Below are 18208 nucleotides of genomic sequence, written 5' to 3' on the forward strand. Positions count from 1 at the left end.
GAACCTCAGTCAGATGATTTGGCCTCTTGCAGTGGATGCTCAAGCTGCTTCCTTTAAAAAAAATGGCTAATTTTTATTCTTTTTTTTTCTCAGCCCTTTGAAGGTCAGGGGTTTTCAAATGTAAGCTTTTTTTTTTTTTTAAGCCTGGGTTTCCATGGCTCTTACAAAGCTGCCAAGACCTCTAATTCAGAAGAGAGGGCAATGTGCCAAACAGTTCCCTAGACTTTTGTATCGGTTTCCCCTACTGCCGCTCAAGCAGCGACCACCATGGAATAAGTTCTTCATCACTTCTGTCTAGTAGGCTAATAAAATAGCCTCTCAGTGGATCTCTGTATTTCCAGTATCTTTCCCTTCTGTAGTCCATCTTCCCTCTACCCAGAAGCCGAAATAGTCTTCTAGAGATAGTTGGCATCAAAGAGCCTTGAGCCTGAAATAAGGAAGGAAGACCTGAGTTCATATTTGGCCTCTAGCTATGTGACCTAGCGCAAATCATTTAACCTATTTTCCTCAATTCCTTCAACTGTCAAGTGGGGATAATAATAGCATGCACCTTGCAAGCTTGTTGTGAGGAAAATACAAATAGTCCTATATCCTTATTCCCTCCCCACCCCTTCTCTCTCTCTCTCTTTCTCTCTCTGTCACACACACACACACACACACAGTCACACTCATCTCTCCTTAAGGATATATTTTGGTTTTGAAATGGATATATTTTGGTTTTGAAATGGATATATTTTGGTTTTGAAATGGATATATTTTGGTTTTGAAATGGGATAGCCTAGTTCACCTAGACTGGAAATGCAGCAGTTACTACCCCATGCTGATCACCATGGAAACTTTGGCTTGCTTCATTATTCCAAGCTGGGCAGGTTCCCCCATCTTTAGGCAGCAGCCCTCCCTTCCTTGGGCTCCCCATGTTGGTGCAGATCCCAGATGGTCTTTAGCTATACTGCAGGTTAGAACTACTGAGTTTCAGCAATCCTTCAGCCTCAGAGTGTCTAGCATCAGGGAGTACCAAGAGGTGGTACCATAGGTACAAACCTGTATCACAATGACCAGCCTACTTAAGAATTTTCAATGCTTCCCTACTGCTTCTAGAATAAAATAGAAATTTCAGGGCTTGACATCTAAAGAACCTTATGATCTGATTTAGCCTTCCTTTCCAAACTTTTCCTTCCTCCTACTAGCTTCAGTACAGTAATAACAGCCTAGTTGTTTGTTTTCCAAATTTAGCCAGCTCTGACCTCAGTGCTTTGAACAGACTGCCCCTTCTCTGTAACTCCTTCTCTCCTCACCTTTGTGCTTTTGATTCTTTTCCTTTATTAAGACTCGCTCTAGGTGTCACTGCCTGTGTGAAAGTTCCTCTGATTCCCCTATAATGTTAGTGCCCCATCCCACCTCAAAATGTCTTGACCTTATATTAGGGGCATCTAGGTGGCTCAGACTAGACTAGAGCACTGGTCCTGGAGTCAGGAAAACCCAAGTTCAAATCTGACCCTAGATACTTTTTAGTTTTCTGAGCCCAGGCAAGTCATATAACCCTCTCTGCCTCACTTTCCTCAACTGTAAAATGGGGAGAATAGCACTTCACAGGTTGTTGTTAAGATCAGATTAGATATTTGTAAAGTGCTTAGTATATAGTTGTGGTTGTTCAGTCGTGTCCAGCTCTTCATGACCCCATTTGGGGTTTTCTTGGCAAAGATACTGGAGTGGTTTGCCATTTCCTTCTCCAGCTCATTTGACAGATGAGGAAACTGAGACAAACAGGGTTAAATGACTTGCCTAGGGCCACACAGCTAGAAAATGTCACAAGCTGAATTTGAACTCTGTCCTCTATCCACTGCACCACCTCGCTGCCCTAATACGTAGTAGGTGCTTATAAATGCTCTGTCCCTCCGCCTCCTTCACTTCCCCCTTCCCCCCCACCCACCCCCCACCCCCCCCCCCCCCCCGTTATTATTTTATTTTGTAGGATGATTTGAGCTCCAGGACAAGCACCTGCTTTTTTTATCTTTCTAACTGTGGTTTCTTGCACTAGAGACACTTAAAGGATTACCTAATTGAATGAAAATAGCCTTGTTAGAGAGCTGGGTAGCTAAGACTCCCCCCTCCTCCCTCCTCCGCTTTAAGCCTATTTGTAAATCCAATTACTTCTTCCTTCTCCATTCTTCTCACTTAGCTTTTCACCAACATTTTTCTTACCCTTAAGGAGAGAAGAAGGGTAATAAGAACCCAATCCTTCCTAGTTTCAGGCCCTGGGGTTATAGAAAGCAAGTATTCAATCTCATTAAGCTGAGAAGAATAAGGACTAAGAAACGCAATGTGGTAGGGAGAGGGCCCCAGATTAGCAACTGGTTTATTGCAAGGTTTCGGCTTTAGGAATGAGAAGTAACCTACACTAAAGCCACTAAGATTCTTGATCCAAGTTTGACATTTTGCTGCCTAAGTGTTCAAGTACATAGGTAAAGTAGGGAATTGTGGAATAGACACGTAGAATGGCATGTCCTCCCCACACCCCCCAAAATTGCCTTGTATTTCTTGAATATATTTTTGTATATACTTTAACTGGGTGCCTCTTCTCACCTCAAATAGAATATAAGCTCCTTGAGGGCAGGGACTGTTTCATTTTTTGTCATTTTATTCTCAATGTCTAGGTCACAGTATGAAATGCTTCTTAACCGATCACTGTAGTCTTATGATTTGAGTGCAGGACCTTACACATGTAATATTTAATGCTTATTTTAGTGTTTTGCATGTGGTAGATGCTTAATAATTATAGAAATGGATGGATAAACTGGGCTGCAAGATTATGGCTCATACTTAGGACCATAGGTGATTATTGTATTACTGTTGTTAAAATAAAAATCCCCATGAACTGCTAAAATGGATGAAACCCCAGGTCCAAAAAAGGGAGCCTGGAGTGAGCCAGAGTCCAATCATTGTTTATAAACATAACTGCGTTTATTACCTGAGAAGAAGTGTACCAGCTGGAGCAGTGAAACAGTAAGGCAATAAACACAACCTCAATGATAATTGTGAATATGCCTATGTAGTTCTGTATCGCAGAGTATGAGAGACTCTCCATAAAGAAGGTAAAAGAAGTATAACATTTATTCAAACACCAGAAAACCATATCCCAATACCAAATGTTCAGCTCCCGCAGCCAGTCAGCCCACTTTATCATAACAGCAAGGAACTTAAAACACCATATCACAGACTGGAAACTCGCCATCCCAAAACCTCTCTGACCCCCTGCTAGGGTCTTCCCCAGCTAAGTCAGCCTGTTCAGTTCTAACTATCATGATGGCGGCCACTAGCAGCCATATTGTCTCTCTCTCTCCCTCTCAGCATTTTCTGTGACACAACTTCCCTTTTCTGTCAGGAAACTCCTCCCACCATGTAACTTAGGCTTCCTGCGACGTAAGCAGGTCACATGGTCTATTAATGGGTGGGAAAGATCTTCAAATCAAAATCGCCAATACAAGCGGTGAGAGACAAAGTTCTCAGTTGCTCAAAGGGGAGTGGAAAAAAGGGTGAAGTATTGAAACATATTTGAGGTGTTTATGACTATTTAAGGTATTCAGGCTAAGTGGGGTGTTAAAGGAGAAATACAACAGATCAGGATGTCAGGGGAGTAGGGGTCTAGGGAGGAGATGTCTGCAAACACAACAAAGCAGAAAGAAGGATGTTTGCTGCTCTTTAGATAAGTTAGGAACCAAAATGTCTGATGCTCTTTCTGAGCTGGTGAAGACTGGTTTCAGCAGTTGCAGGCATCTCTGAGTTCAGCTAAAGTTTACTCACAAAGGATCACTGGTATAATCAAGCAGCCCTGGGCTGCAGAAGTCCTCCTGATTGGCTGGTTGTTGTGCTACTCTATTGTCTGGTACCCCCGTGAACAAGGGAAGCTCTGGCATATTTAATTGGTTAGTACAGTCATTATAGAGCTCATGCCCATATTGTCAATAAAAATTAACTGCCATCTATGTATCAGGCATTGTGATGAGCACTGGGAATACAAAGAAAAGCAAAAGAAAGTCCCTGTCCTTCGGGGGCTCACAATCTAATGGGGAAAAAAAAACACATAAAAAGCTGAAAAAAAATGAGGGAAGTGAACAGGGGGCAAAAGGGTATGATGAACTCCTGAAACAGAGTGGGAAATGAGATGGCTGCCTTGGGCCTCTCTCCTAAATCTACCCCCACACCATCTCCAATCACAGGGAGGAGGCCATAGTGGGACAGGAGGGTGCTGAGGAGGTATTGTGTCATAAGAAATTAAGAAATGGATACTGTCAAAGGAAACTGGGAAGACATGTATGAACAAATGAAAAATGAAATGAGGAGAATAAGCTACAAAATGACCAAAAACATCCTAAAGACAACTCCGAAATACTTTGGAATTTTGTTAAATAGATTGATAAGCCTGGAAGTCACAGGGCTCAAGAAGAACTTACCACTCTCCTCCTGCCAGAGAGAAGATAGATGAAGCATGCAAAAGGACACATACATCTTCTAGCAGGACAGCGTGGGAATTTTTTTTTCCTGTTTGTTTATAATAAAGGTTGCTTTTCATGGTTTTTTCCCCCTTAAATGAAAAACCACTGATAGATTAGCATTTAAAGAAATATTTTGCTTACAAGGTGTAAAACAAATAAACAATACAATTCAAATATACAATATACCAATCACTTTGGCCAGTTCCTATAGGCAATCACCCTAGGCTGGTTTGAACACCAAAGAATGTGAACCTCTCTGCTAGATAGTAGCAATCTAGTGAGGCCAGATTTCTCATGGTAAATTTATTATCACAGTGTTTATACAGAAGAGTCTTTTTGTGGTCTAGAAGGAGCAACTTCCATTCAATTGCTTTTTGCCTGTATACTCAAGTCTCCAAACAGCTGTTGTATGATCATATAGACTGTCCAACCTATATAAACGAAAATCACAATTATTATCTGCAAATTCTAAGAATTCAAGGGATTGTTTGCAAAAATTATACCAATAGAACTGATTTGAAATGCCAAAATAAGGTATAAAATATATAAAACTCTTACCTCAATTCCTTCCTCTGGATCACAGTCACAGTTCCAAGTCAAGAACTTCCCTTGGGCTGTAGAGTTTCAGTCAAGCTCATTGACTTCTTAGGCCTTCCCTGTCAGACTAGTTGGCTACAACAATACATGGGATTCAGGGACACAAAATATGTCACCAGTATTGAACAGTTCCAAATAAGGTATAAAAGAGATACAAAACCAGCTTCCCTTGGTTCCTTCCTATAGGGCATAATTCCAGTTCCAAGTCCAGAACTCCCTCCTCAGGCTCCATTTTCAGGCATCAACACTTTTCAGGGCTTCCCTGGAAAGTTAGCTGGGAGGTATGAGGTGTCCGAGGAGGACTGGCACCTCTGGGGTGAGGGCTTGCTGAGGCCCTGTCAGGGCTGCTCATCCACCTGTGGTATTCACCTGACATTCACCTCTCACCTGTGACTCCAAGAAGCCGTAGCGTGCTCAGCAGCTGCACTCTGGCAAACCATCTCAGCAGAGGGGCTAAGTCAGGGGGAGGGTACCCCTTGGCCCTAAAACCCATCAGTGAGTTAGGGGTTGTCTACCCCAAACATGTGAAGACTTCCTCAGGCAGAATGAGCAGATGAGAACTGTTTGTTCCAACCGCCATGAAGGCAGCTGAAGCAGAGCTTGGTCAGACAATGAAGACCCAAGATCATCCACTGCATCCTGGCCCATTGACAGTTGAACTGACTTTTGTCTTTCACTGGACTTTGATGACTGCAAAATAGAATGAAGCTGACAACTTTGTGCAACTCTGCCTCATTTAAATCCAATTATGCACTAATCAAGATATCACTCCATGATGTCATGGGTCTTCTTCAAAAATGAAGGACAAACAATACGTTGGCTCCAACAGTAATTATGCAGGACTTAGTAATACAGAATATATCATATATATAATATATAAACAAGTCATATATACAACACATTAGCATTTGTATAAATACAAAAAGTATCAGTCAAGAAACTAACCAATCAACTTTGTAGAATTACACCAATGGAACTGACTTGTAAAATTAAAATATATATATATATATAACCAGCTTAGCTTGGTTCCTCACTATAGAACAATTCCAGCCCCAAGTCCAAAACCCTCCTTCAGACTCTAGTCCCAGGCACACTGACTGCAACATCTCACCCCTGGAATCCTGGCTCCAAGGTCATCATGGCTCCAACACCCAGCTCAGCCACTTGTGTAAAGGCACAGGATAGGGGACTCAGGGGGCAAGGGTACCTCTATATTGGGCCACCTAAATATAGAAGCTCCAAAGTCACTATTACATACTTTCTGCCCAAGGTGGGGAGATGCTGTAAAAGGAGAGAGAGAATGGGAGAGATGTATCCCACTTCTCTCCTTCAGCTTCAGTTCATGTTTATTCTTGGTGTGACTCGGGGTTGAGAATCCTCATTCCCAGGTCACACAAAGAAAAAGAGATAGTTTTCTCATTGGCCAGTTTTTAAAAGAACTCCTTCCCCCAGCCTCCCCCTCCCCCTTTTGCCCTCTCCCCACCCACCCAGCTACACTGCCAGTTTAAGAAACCTACTCTCAGCCAAGGGGGATTGGACATAGCAGGGGTTGCAGGGAAATCAGATGCTTCCATCTTAAGGGATCTGAGCATGCTCCAAAGCCCCCCCCCCTCTCCCGTGGCATTGAAAGGAGAATTAACTTTAAGGACCATTTGCCTTTAGGGTCTTATTAATTTGTGACCTAAGGCAAGCCTCTCAACTGCCCTGGGCCTCTTTTTCTTCACCTAGAAAATGATGGGGTTCAACTAGCCTCTGGCCTGCTCTTGGCATATGACATATGCTTTAACAGCTTTGAATAGTCAGCCCCATGGCCTATAATGGGGTAGAGAGACATATACACAGAATGGAGATAAATGGGGCCAAGGTTCACCCCAGTCCTAAAACCTAAACCCTCATTAGCACTGGAGGGAGAGAAAAGCAACAAGATAGAAAAGTCCACCTTTTAACAAAATACCATAAAATAAAACAACCTATCTAGACTCTTCAGTGTAGAAGACTTTTTCAAACTTCCTAATACATAGATCATTACTCCCTACTTTACCAAGTTGATGATGTATATATTGCAAGGTTGGGGGCCCTTGAAGCCTGAGGAGGGAGTTTTGGACTTGGAACTGGAATTATGCCCTATAGGAAGGAACCAAGGGAAGCTGACCTCAACCCCCACTTGAAGGAACTAACAAAAAGTTCTAGCTTTGATATCTTTATTCAGTAGAACTCTACTCAATCATTTTAATCAAGAAAAGGCCTAAAACTGTTGCATAATCCCGTGGGTCTCCTATAAAATAGCAAGCTAATTGGGAAGACAGTATTTAAGGGTCTGGGAGCTCAGAGGGAGTAAGTGATTCCAGCTCAACCCCAGAGAAGGAATTACTTGGGGTTGGGGGTAAATGGTAAAATTTTAAGGTGGTGATAGGGAGGAGGAAGAGGAGGAAGAGGAGGAGGAGGAGGAGGAGGAGGAGGAGGAGGGGGAGAGCGTTTGTCTCTTCTTCCTACATGAACCAGAAAATGCAGCTGCTAAGACAGCACCAGAAGCCAGCTCAGCAGAAAGCTCTCCTGCATCTAGGGAGAACATCAGAACTTCTCTCCATAAGGGGAGAAAGGAATTTTCAGGAGCTTAAATTACCCCATGGCAACATGTGCCCTCCCAGGTGTGAGAACCCTTTGCTCTGCTCTGTGTCCTTGTGTGTACCCAGGTTTAAGGGTAAAGTTTGTACCCACTTTTATTACTGTACCGCCAATGTAAATACCTCTTTGGGAAAGATACAACAGTTGGCTTCTCCACTAGGTACAATCTGGGGATACCCAAGCTCCACTGCAGCTGCCTTACTTGTGCCTGCCAGGAAAACTTCCTGTTCTCCCAGGACAGCCATTGGATCATGGTCCAAGTACTTTATTTGAGCCTCCAAACTCCACAGCTGTCAGCTTGCCAAAACTTCAGCACTGCCCCAATCCCTCTGTCCTTCCACACGCTGCTGCCTGAGAACTTGAGACTGCTCCATGGTCAAATCAGTCAACACTTAAAGAAATTAATTCAGGCTATTCACTGAAAGGTCAAATACTGAAGCTGAAGCTTAAATGCTTTATTTACATAATGAGAAGATGGGACTCATTGGAGAAGACCCTGATATTGGGAAAGATTGAAGGCAAAAAGGAAAAGGGGGTGGCAGAGGATGAGATGGACAGATAGTGTCATAGAAACAATGAACAGGAACCTGGACAGACTTTGCGAAACAATGTAGGATAAAAGGGCCTGGTGTGCTATGGTCCATGGGGTCGAAAAGAGTTGGACATGACTGAATGATTGAACAACAACAAAATTCCCTGCCTGAACTCCAGCAGTGGTTAATAGACTTTCACCAGTCATACCCTTCCCATCCCAGGGATTGTGAATCCCTGGCCCTCATTACTGAAACTCAGATCCCCATCCTCCACTCCTCACTCCATTATTCCCTTCTTCCTCGACCCAAGTCCTCCAACATTCCAGCCTGAAGCTAGCTATCCCTTCCACTGTGCTCTCGGCAATGCCTGACCATAGAAAATGAACTAGCTTTATCTAAAAGCTATTCTTTCCCCGCTCCTTCTATTTTCTAAGTACTCACTGACACACTCTGTCCTTATGACGTTGCTCCCCAGCTACCTTTTCCAGCAGTAGTTATATCTCCACCCATCTACCACCACCACCTTCATCCTCCTAGGAGAGTAAGAATACTGCTCACTCCCCATTGCCGTGCCTAGGCTCTCCCTTACTTCCATACTTCAGGAACCTCTCCTCCTTTGAGGTTCACTCAATCCAGCTCTGTCACCCAATCAACATTCTGGTAACTGTTGTCTACTCACCTCTATGATACTCCCCATCATTCCTCCAGGACAATTTTTCTCCTCCCTAATTCCCACCCTCTTACTAGGAGACTTCAGTATACATACCGATACTCTCTCAAACACCCTCACCTCACAATTCCTCAACTTGCTCATTTCATGTGAACTAATTCTCCACCCCAGCTCAGCTACACACAGAGGTAACCATACCCTTCACCTTGCCATCACCTGCAGATTCACCGTTTCTATGATCATGAACTCTGAAATTCCTCTTTGTGAATGCCATGTGATTATATGTGATCACAATCTGCTCTTTTGTCTATCTCCTCCTCAGTCTTGAAGCCCCCAAACCTATCCTTCATCCTCATTATGACCGCCAATTCTTCTGTCACTCGGTTCTTTTCTAGATTATCACACCTGCACTAGCTACATTCTTCCCTTCCCCATCTTGACCCCTTGGGAAACCATTTCAACTCTAATCTCTCCTCTTTCCCGTGCAGAGAGCTCTATGCTCCCCTAAAGCATGCTTGCTGGGACCACTACAAATTCATGTTCCAACTAGGTGGCACAAGAGATAGAGTGCTGGACCTGGAGTCAGGAAGACTCATCTTCCTCAGTTCAAATCTAGCCTCAGGCACTAGCTGTGTGACACTGAACAAGTAAGTCACTTAATCTTGTTTGCCTCAGTTTCCTTATCTGTCAAACAACTACTTGCATTTAGTGCCTTATTAACTTGTGTCACAGAGCAAGCCACTCAGCTTCCCTGGACTTCTTTCCCCATCTGGAAAATAAAAGGGTTCAACTACCCTCTTGCTCCTCCTGTAAGGGCTCTTCTAAGTATATGACATGTGATTCAGAAACGTGGCTTTACCAGCTTTGAATAGTCAATCCTATGGCCCGTAGTAGGGCAGAGAGACATGCACAGAATGAAGGAGATGGCAGTGGCAAACCACTCCAGTATCTCTGCCAAGAAAATCCCAAATGGGGTCACAAAGAGTCAGACACAACTGAAGAATAATACCCTTTATGTCTTAATCATGTATTCATTTAGAGATTATCTTGGTATATGGTTCTAAGATAGTCTATACCTAGTTTCTTCCAGACTACTTTCCAGTTTCCCAGCAGATTATGGATCTATCTTCTCCTTACTTTTTTATGGCTTAAGAGGAATATGCAAGATTGCAACATGAAAAAGAATTATTTTTCTGTCGCTGTGATGTAATTTTGCCTAGGAGAGGACTTGTGAGAGTTATATTTGGGGTTCTAAGGCCTGAACCTATGCTTGAGCATAACAATAACACCAAGGTTTTTGCCCCTATAATTTCTGCATTGTGGTAAATATATATTGGGCAGCAGCTGCCCATCACATGAACTCAGAGGAGATATTTCTCCTGTAACGTGGTGTAGGTCAGTTTGAATGCCAAAGAACAGTATGAACATTTCTTCTAAACAGTAGCAATCTAGCAATGCCAGATTTCTCACATTAAAAGTTCTACCAGTTATTTGCACTGATAACGCAGAGTGTTACTAGTATACATCAACACTTCTGTACTGAACCCAGTCCAGAAAGCATCAATCAACAATCAACAAATCAAGTTTGCAGAATGACACCCACGGAACTGCCTTGTATGGTACAAAATAGGCTAGAAAAACAAACATACAAATAGCTTAGCTTGGTTCCTTCCACATAGAACACAGCCCAGTCCCAAGTCAAAATTGTCTCCCTCAGACTTTAGGGACACCTATGAAATGAGGTGTTTGAAAGAGTATTACCATGTACCAGAACCAGGGGAGTCAGGAGGGTGGAGAGGAGGGGGGCTGTAATTGGTGGGTAGGGGTGGGAGTGGATGCCTAAAGGTATAATTAGTGCTGGAAAAGGTAGCCAGGGATCTATGTCATTAGGAGGGAAAGTGTATTTAGAACACGGCAGGAGGAGGAAAGGAAAAGGTTGAAAATGAAAGCTAGCTCACTATTTAGGAATCAGGCATTCCAGAGAACATAGCAGAAGACTTGGTTTGTTTTAGGGTGGAAAGTTGGGGTGTTTGGGTTGAGGGGAATAGGAATAAGGATGGGGGCAGATGGTAAGCCGAGTTTGAGTGATGAGAGCTGAGGATGCTGAATCCTTGGGATGGGAAGGATATGATTGGGTGCGTGTCTGTTAACTGTTGATGAAAGAGTTCTGAAGGGGAATCATTATCCAGAGGGGTTTGGCCTGGCTGTGGACTAGTCCCAGGTTCTCAGGCAGCAGTGGATGGCTGGACAGAGGGATCAGGACAATTCGTGAGTTCTGGCAAGCTGACAGCTGTGGAATTTGAGAAGTCAAAGAGAGCACTTGGACCACGATCCAATGGCTGTCTAGCCAGGAGTTCCCACGCAGCCCAGTAAGAAAGGACAGAAATGAGCCTTGGCGCTACCCATCTCCTTCATTCTGTGCATGTCTCTCTGCCCTACTACGGGCCATAGGATTGACTATTCAAAGCTGGTAAAGCCACGTTTCTGAATCACATGTCATATACTTAGAAGAGCCCTTACAGGAGGAGCAAGAGGGTAGTTGAACCCTTTTATTTTCCAGATGGGGAAAGAAGTCCAGGGAAGCTGAGTGGCTTGCTCTGTGACACAAGTTAATAAGGCACTAAATGCAAGTAGTTGTTTGAGCTATTTCTGCTTTCAATGCCATGGGGTCTTTGAAGCTTTTAAGATGGAGGCATCCAGTTTCCCTGCTTTCCCTACTACGTTTCTTTTTTCTTCAGTTTCAGGTGCCAATGACCATCCCTACCTTACCTAAGGTTTGTTGCCTTGGGTTCCTTGGAGCCAGGATTGCAGGAAGGATGTTGTGGCTAGTCATGTAGGCAGGCAGGGGAGGCCCTGAGAAACCAGGGTGCCCTGGGACTCAAGATATGAGCATGTTTTAAACTTGGGAATGGGACTGAGGTCTCTACAGCAACCAAGAAAGCTGCTTATCTATCTGTTTTGTACCTTGGAAGTCAAGGCTTCTTTGTAAAAGCTAATCCCATTCTAAGTGGATAAATGGATCTGGGGCACAGGGGAGCCATCCCCTCCACCTCTCCACTTGAGGGAATAATACCACAAGTTAGTTGTACTGGTGGAAGTTTGCAGACTTAGAACTTATGGACTGTTTGTTTGAGGACTGATACGATTTGCAATATTTAATTCCGTATAGAAGTATTGCTACTGGGTGGTTCTGTAGTACTGAGTCCTGTATAAGCATCCCTAGATTGCCAGTATTTAGTGGAAATTGTTCATATTGTTTTGGGGACTTCAAAGTGACCTCTAGTGTCTTGCTTTTTGTGAAAGCAAAATGCCCTTCAACTTGTTAGGGTGAGATGCTTGTACCCAAATCTCCAAATGGCTGAGGTTTTTTGTCTCTTGTCCAGCTGATCCCACTGGTCTTGTCCTGATGGGTGAGTTTGCAATTCCATTTATTTTGTCTTGGTGGTAGCAGAAATCCATGGAGGGCATTTCTGGTACCCTTTGGAGTAAAGACCAAGAGAACTTTGGCTTGACCTCTCTATTGGCTGGACCTCCTATGGTAGAGGGGAAACCCTTAGTGTTTCTGAGTGTGCCTTGTGTAGAAAGGGATACTCCGTCCAGACTCAAATTGGATGGCCTTGTGAATGGATGGAATCCTAGAAGAGTTCTCATCCGGGATAGCATTCTCATTGGAGAAAGGAGTAAGGTCATAGAGGTCTCCAGGTCCCAAATCCCTGTGGGGAGAGCTCCCAAGTGATTGGGAAAGCTCAGTTTGGACCAGGCTTCCTTGGAAGATGTAGCCTAGGTAAGGAGAAATATTGATGAACTTTGTAAAATGTGGCTTGTTTTGTGAATCTGCAGAACTTGTATTCGGGGATAATTGTGATTTCTGCTTGTACATGTAAGATTGTGTGTGTGTGTGTGTGTGTGTGTGTGTGTGTGTGTGTGTGTGTGTATGATTGTACAGCATTGCTTGTTTGGAGACTTGAGTATAGGCGACTGGGGAAGGAATAAGAATGGAAATTGCTTCTGTCTTTCCAGACAACACAAAAAGATTGTTCTGAATTTGGAACAAGGACTGTGTTAACCAAAAACCGTATACATGCATTTTTGCCAAGGACCCCCACTTTGAAATGAGTGGGAAGTGTGTAATGGAGCCTTTGGAACTTGTACACTCAGCCGGTCCAATATGAAGGTACCCTTGTTCCTTGAGTCCCCCTACTCTGGACCTTTAATTAGGTGGCTGAGCTGGGTATTGGATCCATGATGACCTTGGAGCCAGAATTCTAGGCTAAATATTTGAGTCAGCTAGCCTGGCAAGGAAACCCTGAGAAACCAGTGTGCCTGGGACTGAAATAGGAAGGAGGGAGGGACTGTGCTTTATAGGAAGGAACCAAGGTAAGTTGTTTGCATATTTGTTTTAAACCTTATTTTCTACTCTACAAGCCCTTTTTGTGTAATTCTACAAATTTGATTGGTTGATTGCTTGACAGATACTTTTTGTGTTATTGAATTCTATACTGAAGTATTGATTGTACTAATGATGTTTTGTATTAGTAAATCCGGTACAAGTATTGATAGAACTTTTAATGTATGAAATCTGGCATCAGTAGATTGCTACTGTTTACAAGAAATGTTCATACTGTTCTTTGGCATTCAAACTGACCTACACTGCTTGCCTACAGAAACTAGGCTAAGTTGTTTATGTATTTGCTTTATACTTTTGAAGCAAGTATTTCTTTTGTCAAAACTAATCAGATTATAAATGCTTAAATGTAACTGGGTTAATAAAAAATAAATTATTTTACATTAATGACCCCCCCAACTCTCATTTAAGAAAAAAAAGAAACCCCAAAACCCAAACTCCTATTATAAATAGGTGTAGTCCCAGACTAACAAATTTCCACATTGGTCAAACCCCAAAATGTAGGCTTTTTTTTTTCCATTCTGCATCTATCCCCTCTGATAGGAGGGGAGTGGCAAATTTCATCTTCAGTCCTTAGACTCTGTGGTTTATGATTGCACTGACTAAAGTACTGAAGTATTTCCAAGCGGTCTTAGAATCCTTTGTTTTAGCTCTTACGGGTCAATGTCTTCTCAATACCCCTTTCCTCTGGGGCCCCTCCCTCCCTCTGATTTGAGATAGTATAGAGGGTATTCACTGGAAGAAGTCCTCTCAGATTCTCTTTAATGAAGATTCAGTTCAACTCAATAAATATTAAGCATCTACTGTGTGTCAGCTAAGTGCTGGGGATACAAACAGAGACAAAAGACAATTTTTTGTCTTCAAGAAGTTTACTATCTAGTGGGAGGTGGGGATGGGGGCGGGGGGGGGGGGGTGTGACGACATACAAACAGATATATCCAAAGCAAGCTATTTATGGGATAAATAGGAAATACCTAATAGAGGGAAGGCACTGGAGTAAGAGGAGTTGGGGGAAGGTTTTCTGTAGCAAGTAAGATTTTAGTTGGTTCGTCCCTCCTGGCTCAGAGTGAATGTCAATGGTAACTTTCTCTTTGGACAGCAACCCTGAGGGTCTTCCTCTCCCAGCTTGATTTTTTTTCTTTTTTTTCTAATTAAAGGGCCATCCCTTGACTCACTTCTTAAAGAGGCCTATTCACTGAATGGGTGTGACCTCACTCCAAGTGAGTACATGAAAAGACCTGAGCCTAAAAGGGCCAGGGGCTCCCATTGCATCCTGCGTCATCTGTAGTCATCCTGATGACTGGACCCACATGGCTCTGGAGGAGAAAGTGAGGCTGGTGACCTTGCACAGCCCTCCTTCACTCAAATCAAAGTCAACTGCAGGTCATGTCATCATTTCCCTGATGTCCTGGTGCTGATGGGGTGCTTGTGCTTGGACCCTAGAATTAGGGTCCAAGCACAAGCACCCTATCAGTGTTCTTGGAGAACAAAGTACAAACACAACACAACAACAACCAGTTGGTTAATCAATGGATGTCAGTAGTCAGAAATATAGACTGGAGATCATTCCAGGTATGGGAGATGGCCAGAGAGAATGCCCACAGATGAGAGATGGTGCTCGTGGAACAGCTAGGAGGCCACTGGATGGAAGAGTATGTGTTGGGCAGCAAGATGTAAGAAGGCTGGAAAGATATGAGGAGTCCCAGGGCAGGCATCTCACAATTTGCAACCTGCTGCAGGATTTCAGCCTGACCACCCGGGCCTCTCTTAACCTCTCCCCACTTTTCAGTTGTCTCTTGCCTTTCTTTGGATCCCTACAGCTCAGCACAGTGCCTGGCATATAGTAGATGCTTAGTTAATTTATTGACACATAGTAGGTGTTTACATGTTTTTTCTAAATTAATACTTCATTACATTATATATATGTATACATACACACACATATATACACAAGTGTGTGTTTATGTATGTATGTGTGTGTGCATACACACATATATGAGGGGCAGCTAGGTGGTGCAGTGAGTAGAGCACTGGCCCTGGAATCAGGAGGACCTGAGTTCAAATCCAGCCTTAGACACTTGACACACTAGCTGTGTGACCTTGGGTAAGTCACTTAACCCCAATTGCCCTGCCTTTCCCCCTCAAAAAAAAACCACATACACATACATAATAAATAGAAAATATTCAATATAAGGAAGGCAGTAGAATGAAGAAAGACTGAGATAGGTTTCCTGTAGAAGGTAGAAGTTTAGGTGGGAATATGTGTGTGTGTGTGTGTGTGTGTGTGTGTGTGTGTATGCAAACAACTATGCACAAAAGTTTTTTGTATGTAGTTATATATAAATAGCGTATATCTTTTTTGTCCATATATACATATGTGATAAATAAGAAATAATCAACACAGGGAAAACACTAGAATACATATCTTTTATATTAATTTATATTGTGTTTATAGATGATGTTTAATATATTATTTATATTACTATATATGTTTTTGTATGGAACTGTTTATATGTTGTGTCTCCCATCAGAGTGTGAACTCCTTGAGAACAGGGACCGTCTTTTGTTTTGTTTTATCCCCTGAACTTATCACTGAACCCGGCAAATAGTAGAGGTTTAATAAATGTTTAGGGACCGACTAAAGGGTGTGTATTCTGGGGAAGTCCCACCACTAAAAGGAGAGGTTCAAGCTGTATAAGCAAGTTGAGCAGGTCCCTTGGCTCAGGGCATGACAGATGACCCATCCTGCCTTGCTCACCAGCACCCCCTGGTGCTTCTAGAGAATCGTGTTACCGGTAGGATCTTTCTCACAGGAATGCTTTAAGGCAGAAATACCTAATGTATGTAAAATGTTCTGCAAACTTTAAAACACTTTGTAAATTTCATTTATACTGCATCAGTCAACTACCTCCAGGCTCCCAGGGGCTTTTCTGTAGCTTGTATCTGAATATTCACTCTTGCTGTAAAACAAGAAGAGGCAGATTTGCACAGCTCGGACATATAACAGAAATTGGTCCAATGCTATTACTTCCAAGCCATGGTCAGGTGGGGATGGAATGTTGAAAGACTGCAAGAGAATATGGCATCAAAAATCTGTTTGTTTGGTTTTTTTATGTACCCCCAGCACAGATCACAATAGATCACAATGTGAAGAAAGAATGTCTTAAATTCCCAGGTTCAAACAAAGGGAAAACTTGGGGTGGGGGGGGGGTGCGAGGGAGATTTATCTTAAGAGCAAAAAGAGTCCAAAGCTACAAACCAGACTAGCTACTTGGCTAGGATCCAGAAAGCCGTCAAACCAACCTCTATTCAAACAAAAATATAGTTTTGTATTCTGAGCTCCCATTCCCACCCCTATTCTCTAGGCTAAAGCCTCTAGGGTGAGTGGAGGGAAAAGTTTTATCCTTTGAACAGTTAATTAGAAGAGGCATTAGCCCAGTCTGGAAAACAATGAAGTATAAGCCCTGGGCGCTTCCTCTTTTCCTAGGCTTCTCTGAAAATGCAAAGCCGGTCTGGTCAAATCAGAGCTGCCTTTGAAACCTTTCACTGAGGTGCTGACAGTAATTACAGCTCTGGGAGCAAAGCTCCTAGATCTAAAAGAGAATAAAAATGACTGGAAAACTGTTGGGGAATAACTACAGCACCAGAACCAAACCACACAGACCCAAATTGGGTCTTGTCTATATTAGAAATTAAAGCTCCTCCCTCTTCAACAGAGAGCCCTAAGGTTAGCTCCATGCTGTTTAACATTTTTGTCTATTACTTTTAGTAAAGGCATAAATTTCAAGAAATAAAAATTTGCTTGTGACACAAAGCTGAGAGTGATGGGGTGCTTAGGCCCCAGCCCTAAGGTAAGGTCTCTGGAAGCCTCTCAATTTCTTAGTAAGACCCTGTCTCGTGAGAAAATTTTCTCTTGTTGCAGAACATATTCTCTTATCAGGACAGACAGTGGGGTACCTCGCCCAAGGATTGTTGTCCCTGGCTGGCCCAAGGACTCTTCTTCCCAACAGATTCCCAAGGTCCATGCCTCTGGCAACTCCCTCAATATACTCCCTACCCTTTCCCAAGCGTTACAATGAACTCTTTGCCACTTGATTGAGAGAAGGCTTGAATGTGTGAATTCATTCCAGGTAACTCTGCCTTGGCATTCTCGGGGTCCCAGGACCCCAAAACCTTGTCAAGAGGAGGGATCCAAAAAGATATCAAAGGTGATGATGAACTTTGATAGACTTAGCTCTTCTCAGCAATGCAATGATCTAAGACCATTCCGAAAGACTCATGATGGAAAATACTGTCCATGTCCAAAGAAAGAACTACAGAGTCTGAATGCAGATCAAAGCAAACTATTTTCTCTCTCTTTTTCTCCCTTTCTCCTGGTTTTTCCCTTTTGTTCTGATTCTTCTTTTACAACATGACCAATGTGGAAATATGTTTAATATGATTGTGAATGTATAAGCTATATCAGATTGAATACTGTCTTGGGGAGGGGGGAGGGCAGGGGGGAGGGAAAAAATTTAGAACTCAAAATCTTATAAAAGTGAATGCTGAAAACGAAAACAAAACGAAACGAAAAGGTGTCAAAGGATGTCAAAACAATTTTCATACTAATACTAAGTTGTTTTTTGTCTTTTTCATTCTCTTTCTCTCACAAGTGTACAGAGGGGTTTTGCAGAGACTACATGACCTGTGAATTAAAGATTTAGCTGCAAATATATATATTGTAAAAACGACCAACTGTGAAAGACTTATCTACTCTGACCAGTATCATGATCCAAAACAATTCTGAAGGACTCATGATGAAAAATGCTTTCCACTGCCAGAGAGAGAGCTGATGAACTCTGAGTACAAGTTGAACTATAATTTTTCTTTATTTTTCTTTTTTGCA

This window comes from Trichosurus vulpecula, chromosome 3, assembly GCF_011100635.1.
Source record: "Trichosurus vulpecula isolate mTriVul1 chromosome 3, mTriVul1.pri, whole genome shotgun sequence".
Classification (NCBI taxonomy): domain Eukaryota; kingdom Metazoa; phylum Chordata; class Mammalia; order Diprotodontia; family Phalangeridae; genus Trichosurus; species Trichosurus vulpecula.